The sequence below is a fragment of the Bombus vancouverensis genome, unplaced genomic scaffold, assembly GCF_051014615.1.
Source record: "Bombus vancouverensis nearcticus unplaced genomic scaffold, iyBomVanc1_principal scaffold0046, whole genome shotgun sequence".
Taxonomy (NCBI): domain Eukaryota; kingdom Metazoa; phylum Arthropoda; class Insecta; order Hymenoptera; family Apidae; genus Bombus; species Bombus vancouverensis.
Window position 1 is genome coordinate 103,877 of NW_027468937.1, and position 8,889 is coordinate 112,765.

The 8,889-nt window shown below is 41.6% G+C and overlaps 1 pseudogene; it reads left to right on the forward strand.

Annotated features, from left to right (window-relative positions):
• Window positions 1–3,278: 3,278 nt before the first annotated feature.
• Window positions 3,279–8,050, forward strand: LOC117166499 (uncharacterized; annotated as a pseudogene).
• Window positions 8,051–8,889: the final 839 nt, after the last annotated feature.

The window sequence follows — 8,889 nt, forward strand, 5'->3', positions numbered from 1 at the left end:
GTTGCTGTACATTCATATTTGCCATCCATAGAAACAATGGTTGCCGTTATCTGGCTCCTAGCGACTGTAGTCAAGTCGTCGAGGGCGCCGATTGGGACCGAACTGTTAAGGTAAAGAAAGGATTCGGAAATACAAATAGTTTACTTTATTTCACACACAGCAGCTATGCACATATCTTACACTCTGAAGACCTCGACAACCTTGTTGCACGCACGCTTGTTCTCAACCGACTCTTCCAGATTCTTCTAACATCTGGCAACAGTCTTTTGTCTCTATTAAGACCTGGACGCCCTCTAATGCTTACACACACATTCACATGTACAGTATAAATGTATCATCTACCCAACACGAACATCTCCTTCGTTTCATGCCGAGGGAGTTTGCGAATTTCTCAGTCATGAAATTCATACTATATCCAATGTCTAGCTCGGCTCGGATTGGTAATGCTCTTTTGTCTAGCACATCGATCTGTGCTGTGACCAGCAGATCATGATGCAGTGTGACGTTTGGAGATGTGTTTGTCAACTCGGTCCCCCTTTTTGTGGTCTGTTTCTTTAGTCAGTTTTGCTCCGGTTGGGATTTAGACGAGGAGTTTGAGGCGGTGCCCTTGGTCCGTGATGGGCGTGACTCATACGAAGCATGAACTTTCGTATCTCTTGGAGCCGAAGGTGTATGTTTCTGTGAAGATTCGGATGTCCGTCACGCATGGTGGAACGAACTCGACTTCGATGATCCAGATGGCGATTGTCCATTAGAGGATCGTTTGTGCGATGAACGACTGCCCGACGACCGACCGCTCGATGAACGGCTGCCCGACGACTAACCGCTCGACGACCGTGAAACTGCCTGTGTTTGTTGTCGGTTTAGGTCAGTATGGTGTCATTGCCCGCAGATATGACACGAACTCGCTGTACACTGTGTCCTCGAGTGTCCTCTGCCTAGACAGTTTGTACATAGCGATGCCTTTTTTATGAATTGAAAACGTTTTGTGGCCGATTTGGCTTTGAAGACCTTATAATATCTGAGTTCGTGGGGTCCGTTGCAGGTCGGACACACCAGCGTCCTGCTGGTTGTGGTAAAGGTTCGCCCATGCGGTGTGTTTTGTCGGTGACGATGATGTTTGTGGGTTGACCCTTTTGTTTCCTTTGCTTTAGAGAGGAGTTGATTTCCGTTTTGAGAAAATCCATCAGATGTTGATAGGATGGCACTTGTTGGTTTTGATACTCCGGTTTTCCGCATGTATCGCGTGTCTTTGTTGGCGAAGCGGTTATTGCTGGTATTTGGTCAAAGAGATTTAGGATCCGTATTTCAATCTCCAGACGATCTTGCGATAAAGAATCTGCACGAGCAATTTCCCCCTCATCTAACGCTTCTAATTCATCTTTAACCGCGCTGATCTTCCTCCCATTCTCGTCGAACGATTTACGGCAAGCTATTAAAAAGTTCTTGTCTACCCGTCCAGACGCTTCATATTCGTCGAGTTGACGCTTCGTAGTTGCAAATCGGCTGACTAAGGCGTTTCGTCTCCGCCGCAATGTGCTGATCGGTTCAGCTTGGGCCATATTTGATTTTAATAATAGGAACGAGTTTACCTTAGTCGAATGGACGTTGTCCGGTCGCGAGGGCTGGAGTGCAAATGTTTTAGGCGACGTAACAGTTAGTATACCATTGTATAAATATCTCAATACCTGATCGTTATTTTTACAACCGCGGACGCTAACAGAAAATTATTTTACGTGAAGATACAATTATGGAAATTGATAATTGTTCGACTAATCAAATTACATCGGATGCAATTTAAATTCTAGAGAAAAATGACGCGCCCGGGAGAATAGATGGCGTTAAATGCAATGATCCAAATTGAACTGGAAAGTCGTTATGTATTTAGAGGACTTGTGTGTAGAGGATGGTTGATCGTGAAATTTATTAGACGAGATTGCCCGTTGTAGAAACCGTCAAGTATATTTTAAAATGATTAAATAAATAAGAACAGATAATGTTCGCAAAGACACTCGTACTAACGGATTCGCTAAGACAGTGTATAATCGCTCGCTGATAACTTGTGAGTAACTGATCAATACTCGGTAGATAGTCGGTAGAGTCATAGGACGAGGCGGATCGAGAGCGACTCATGTTGTTGTTGTGCCTCGCAACACGGACACCGCCTTGATGAACGAAACATATCGATAGGTAAACTCCGAACAAAAGAAAGTCACAATAATAACCGATCCACCAGCGCAAAATGAAGCATCGAAGCAAGCATGGCTCGCCGTTTTCAACACGTTAAGCGATCAGATGAACCAACTGATGGCTCAGATGTGTGCGACGAGTATCAACCATTATTCGCGTCGGCGATCGAGATTGAAAAGTCGGAGTAGATCGAGGTCGCGAGAAAGAACGTACGATTCCGGCCTGTGCTATTATAACCAGACATTCCGAGAACGCGCGCGAAAATGTCGATCCCCGTGCAATTGGAAATAGGGAAATGCGACCAGCCGTCCGTAAACGCGGCATACGACGACGGCTTGGAAATCCGCCGCATCTGCGTCAAGGAAAAGCTGACGAACATTTCGGTTTTAGTGGGCACTGGTGCCGACATATGTGTTTATCCGCGCAATAAGGTACGTGCGAAATCCTGCGACCATACGTACCGGAATCGTTACGACGCACTGTATTTCAGTCGCTGCATGGGCTTTCCCATCCGGGGATACGAGCTACGAAAAAATTGGTGACGACGCGTTTCGTCTGGCCGTCCATCAATAATGATTGTCGAACGTGGACGCGACAATGTATACCGTGTCAAAGGTGCAAAGTCACCAGGCATGTATCCTCACACGTCGGAACGTTAAGAACGTTAGCAGACCGGTTCGAACACATACACTTAGACATTATCGTCATGCAATATTCGCGAGGTTGTCGATATTGTCTAACGAGTATCGATCGTTTTTCGCGTTGGCCCGAAGCCGTTCCCATTGCTGATATGGAAGCGCCACCCGTTGCCTCGGCCCTCCTTTCGACTTGCATAGCTCGTTTCGGCGTCCCCTTAAAAATAACGACCGACCAAAGATGACAATTTGAATCGTGACTGTTTGAGGAGTTATGCCGGTTGGTCGGTGTCAAGCACTTAGGCACGACGGCCTATCATCCCGCGCCTACACAGACAACTGAAAGCGGCAATCGAGTGACACGATACGAGCAATTGGGTCGAAATTCTGCCGATAGTACTATTAGGCATTCAAACCGAGATAAAGGAGGGCCTAAATGCAACGGCAGCCGACATGACTTACGGCACCGGCATACGATTGTCGGCGGAATGTTTCTTAGCAACCAAGCAGCGGGCCAACTCGGAATACGCGAACCGGCTAAAAGAACGGATGGAGAAGGTCAGGCCATACCCAGTGACTCGTCATGGCGAAAAGAATATTTGCATTTTTAAAGAACTAGAATCATCGCTGTATGTTTTCTTGCGCTATAACGCGATAGAAGGCTCTTTACAGCCGCGGCACGACGGGCCGTTTAAAGTTGTAAAAAGGGATGAAAAAAAATTATATTATTAAAATAAGTAATCGCGACGTGTCCATAGACCGATTAAAACCCGCGTTTGTAGTACCGGACGATTTAGAGGAAAAAACCGCCGAATCTCGTAACGTACTGATTCCGGTAGGTTAAGCGAACGCCCGCGACGAAAGCGATGCAAACAAGAACAATCGAATAGCGGAAGAAAACACCAGGAATGAGTACGTTACGCGGTCTGCGCGAAGAGTCCGTTTTCGCGATTGGTTTCAGGCAGGTTTCGTGTAAGAACCGTAAATTGTCGGACACAGAATATATTGTATATGTTCAACTTTTAAAATTGCGACGACTTGCGAGAATAGTGTAAATAATTTTTTTACGAATATGACCTAATAATCACGTTATCACTGGTAGGGGGTGATGCAGCGGCACATGAGTCATAGGACGTGGCGAAAAATATCGATAGGTAAACTCCGAACAAAGCAAAGTCACCGTTATGGGCAACCGTCGATCTAAGATGAATTCAAATTTTCTGACTCCCCCCCCCCCCCCCTCCCCCAATATAAATAAACGGACGCGATCAGGAGAGAGTTAGTATATACAGAGTATATACGAATTATCGATCAATATCTACGAGTTATTATCCGAGACATTATCCGAGTTACAGTTATCGAGTTTTTCGCGAGTGATCATACCCTAGCTTCGCGAATATATTTGTACGCGCGCCTCTCGACGGTATTTATGTTTATTCTTATTTATTTTATTTATTCTAAATATATTTGAATCCGTTTAAACTGGTGTAGTTAAACTGTAGTTAAACTGGTCGGGGGAGAGTCGGAAAATTCAAATTCGTCTTCATTCGACAGTAGCACGTAGCGGCGACATTGTTTTGCCTGGAGTTTATTTACTATTACATTATGTATGTCCTAACGATATTGATACTCCAAGGCAAAAAAACAACAACATGATTTGAATTGTCCTCTAGCTCATGTGCCGCTACATGTACTTTCAAGGACCAAAACTGGCACAATTCCGCTTGTGACGCGAAACGGAGATTATCGTTTCACTTCCTTGAACGCATTTTGCCATTGAAAGACGCTAATTTCTGTGACTTGCTTTATCTCTGTTATAAATGTTTATATTTAAAATTTCATAGTTTTTGTGCAAACGTAAAAGGTAAGTAAATATTAATAAATATTATAATAATATTAATAAATGCTTCGCTATTTACTAGTTTTATGTCCATTAAAGTATATTGTATTTTTCATTAGACTACTTTCATTTTTATTTGGTGTAATAATAAACATATACGTTAATATTCATTTACATTAGTGTAATTGTAAGCTTCACTGTAAATTTAATAAAATTGATAAGAACGGAATTGTTAAAAGGGTATATATGTATAATTAAACTAGATTTTATTCTCAACGTTACTCCATTATTTTACTATTGTTTCATATAAATATTTTTTTTTATATAATTTACATATGTTTCTAAGTTAAGTGTTTGTATTAATTTTATATATGTCATAATTTCAACCACAATATTAAATTATGGTATGTATTATTAAAAAGTGTAGTTTAATGTATATGTCGGAGATGAAAAGAACACCGGAGCCTTTGGAATTTTGGATAATCCCGCAACATTGTAATCTAGAGTCCACTATAGCTGTGATTAAACAATTGTAGTTACTCAATCCGATTGTAGTTGTTCGCGAGTTGTGATAGTGAGCTTGGGCTCGAGGCGACAGCCAGTCGCCGAGCGTAGCCGCGCTCAGGGGATGAATCTGTACATGTTCAGCTAGGCTGAGGGCCCGTCATAAATCTTAGAATTTAGTTGACTAAAGTCCTTCAAACAAACAGTCTTTGTCCCAGCTACGGGAAAATAGGAGAGCCCTATTTTTCAACAAACGGCGTCTCCCACTAGCAACTTTCCCTCGAGGGCGGCTAGCATCTTTTTCTAACCACCGATATGGAAATTGACCAATTAGTAGCAACGCCAAATTCCCTCACCTTCTGAACGAAGGCTATCCTCGACGAATCCGATGATCTTGTGTCCTCGGACACGCCCCATCATAGCTTTCCTCTGCAGCATTATCGCGACGGAGAGTCATTCTCTCGTGAGGTCGTATTAGCGAGTTACTTAGAGTCTGTACGCTCGGTGGATATTCCACGTTTTCGCAAAGAGTACGACTTAGATTTTTGTGAGCACGTACATCTATCTTCCCGTTGACCGCGGATTCGTTATTGAACCTAAGACCAACATCACTAGTATCGCGAGTGTCCAACCGCCACGGTTGATTGTCAAGTCGGTAGTATCCATACTCGTATTAACAGACCGTACCTTCGTTATAACCCAACGATGGCCAATTCCAATGAAGATTTATCAAACGTCCACAACCCTACTCCTGACGCTTCTCCGACATATATATTAAATACTTATAAAGAATTTATTTGTAGATTTTAAATATGAGTACTAGATCAAAGAATGAGATTAAAGCAATGATTACCAAAGATATATCGAATATACATGTCGGAGATGAAAGGACATCAGAGCCTTCCCTTTGGAACTTCGGGAAAATCCGTAAAACTGTAATTGAAGTTTACAGTCGTAATTAAACAATTTGCCGTCATCCTGCCCAATTGTACTTGTTTGCGATTTGTGATAATAAACTTGGGCTCAAGGCGACCATCCGTCGCCGAACGTAGCCGCGGTCAACGGGACGGGCACTTCGCCTAACAAAGGTGTGGAATTATAGTATGACCCTCATTAAAAGAAATACCAATAGAGGTACTTGACAGTAAAACATTCCAACGGTTCCTTCGGACAATGAATACCTGATGTTGAGGCACGTACACAGCACAGGTCCAGTTAGCCCGAGGACCCGCTATAAAACCTGGGTTTTTCCGGCAATTAAGATTTTCCAAACGGACAGACAGTCTTTGTCCCAAACTGACCAATTGACAGCGACGCCAATTTCCCTTACTTTCGGAACGAGGGCTATACCCGACGGATCCGATGATCTCGTGTCCTTAGACACACCCCGTGATAGTTTTCCTCTGCGGCATCATCGGAACGGGAAAGGCATTCTCGCTCGCGATCTCATCGATTAAAGAGTAACATCTTCGCGATCAGTGGTTATTTCACGTTTTACTAACAAAGAACCAGACTTAAACTTTGTGAGTACGTTCTTTTGTCATCCCGTTGGCCGCGGATTCGTTATTGAGCCTGAGACCATCGTCACTAGTGTCGCGAGTGCCCAACCGCCGTGATCAATTGTCAAGACTGTAATTATTCTATCATTGCAATAAACTACACCTGTGTGTACTGTACCAATGGCTAATTCTCGAGAAGATTCATTTGACGCACACAACCTTACTCCCAGTGCAAATCCGACATATAGATACTATTATAACGTTGTTAAATACATTCTAAATTTTTAGAGGAAATGTGGAAACCGATCTAAAAAAAAAACGAAAGGGGTAGAAGTAGTTCAGATGAAAAAAACACACAAGGTCCTACAAAACATAGTAAAACAGAAAAGAATGTTTTAAGCGAAACAATTTCAAGGAGGATCGCTGGTACTTCACAGATACATTCACAGGATCATCTTTTTATAGTGGAAGATGCAATACAGCCAGAAAAGATGGAACCATTAAAGTCTTCAATGACAACAAGAAATAGTAATATAAAGAGAATTTTTTCACAGAGTGAAAACACGGAGAGTAAAAATTCTAATACTATTGATGATACAGTAATCGCACCAACAGGAAATGATATTGAAGAACTTTCAATGTGCGAGAATGCACTTGAGATATTTACTTCTCTTATGAATTCCACGATGGACATCAATTCTACTTGTACGCAGAAGATTAGATTAGAATCTTTATCACCAATAAAATTAAACGAAACTGTAGTAATTAATAAAAACTTGACTAGTAGTATAGGAAAAAATAATGAACCTAAATTTACATCATCGTCGTCAATAACATTGCAGGATAAGATGCAGCAGATAAAAGAAACGATGATAAACAAAGAGTTTGATGAATTACTCATAGAAGATGAGTCATCCCCTGAAGCGAAAAAGTCTAAAGCAAATATTAAGAAACAAGGAATTAAAAAACGACAAAAACGGCAGAACAGATCTATGACATCGAGCGAAGATTCGATACTTAATACTCCAACAAAACCATCTCCGAGGGAAAAGAATACAATTACAGGATTCCAGGAAATAAGAAACACGTATAAATCGAATTCTCTATTGGATCAATATATCAAGGTATCTGTAAAAAAAAGAATTGAGGCATTTGAACAGGCAGGCATGAACAGTCCAAAACTTGCTGTTGATATTGATGCACCAACTAGAATAACTCGAACAAAAACACGAGAACAAAACACTAGAGCTGCTGCACAAACAGAAGCTTCGGAAAATGCAAACATTGCGGAGAAAGCGATTGCTCATAAATTAGCACGATAGTCGCTTGCAAAAGCCAAAAAAATTCTATTAGCAAAACAGAATAAGGACGTCGATTGTTGACGACTTGGCGAGTCTTGTTGGTTTATGAGGGGATATATTTGGAAGGTTTACTGTGAGATATTATGACGACCGGCTACGAAAAAGGGCATTCTTAAGTTAAAAATAAGGATAAAGTTAATAAAGGAAAGAAAATTACGACACAGGGGTTTCGGAGCCCCCAGGCCCCGTTGGCCTATACGACTGGACGAACGACGAGAGATTTAACGAAGAATATCGTTGTAGCTGTTATACATGCGTGTAAAATTAACAAATACGAGTAGTTTTACTGTAACGTTATTACATACTTCCTGATAATTTCTCGTTATTTATACCATGAGAAAGAATCAACGAGGAACTCTTATCTCGAACGTGGATCTATTTGTCGATAATGCATGCTTGTAATACTCGTTCATACAGTGTAAATATACGTGTAGATACGTAAACCTTTTATGATTTTTGTATCAAAGGCAGACATGCTATAATACTCGCAAGTGAAATATAATTCTACGAAAGAAAATGGAGAAAAAGAGTTTCTTTGGCAGTATGTTCTTCCTTGTTCATTACAAGTTTCCACTTTGTTGTGCTCCTGTTACATTATAATCCTGCTAGATTCACGCGCGTAAAATTTCACTTTTTTCATCACCATCTGTCGAACATCTGTGAGAAACGCGGTTTACTTTGTCTAAAAGCGAGAAAACGTCTAATTTAACAAATAGGATTTTCATCAACAGCGAGAAGGACATATACGATGTAAAGGAGGCTGTAATGGCGTCCTAGGTCTTACGGTGGTTATCACGATGCCGGAAGTAGCGTTGAGCAGACACGTCAAGGGGGAATCAGAATCGCTATTGGGAAAACCA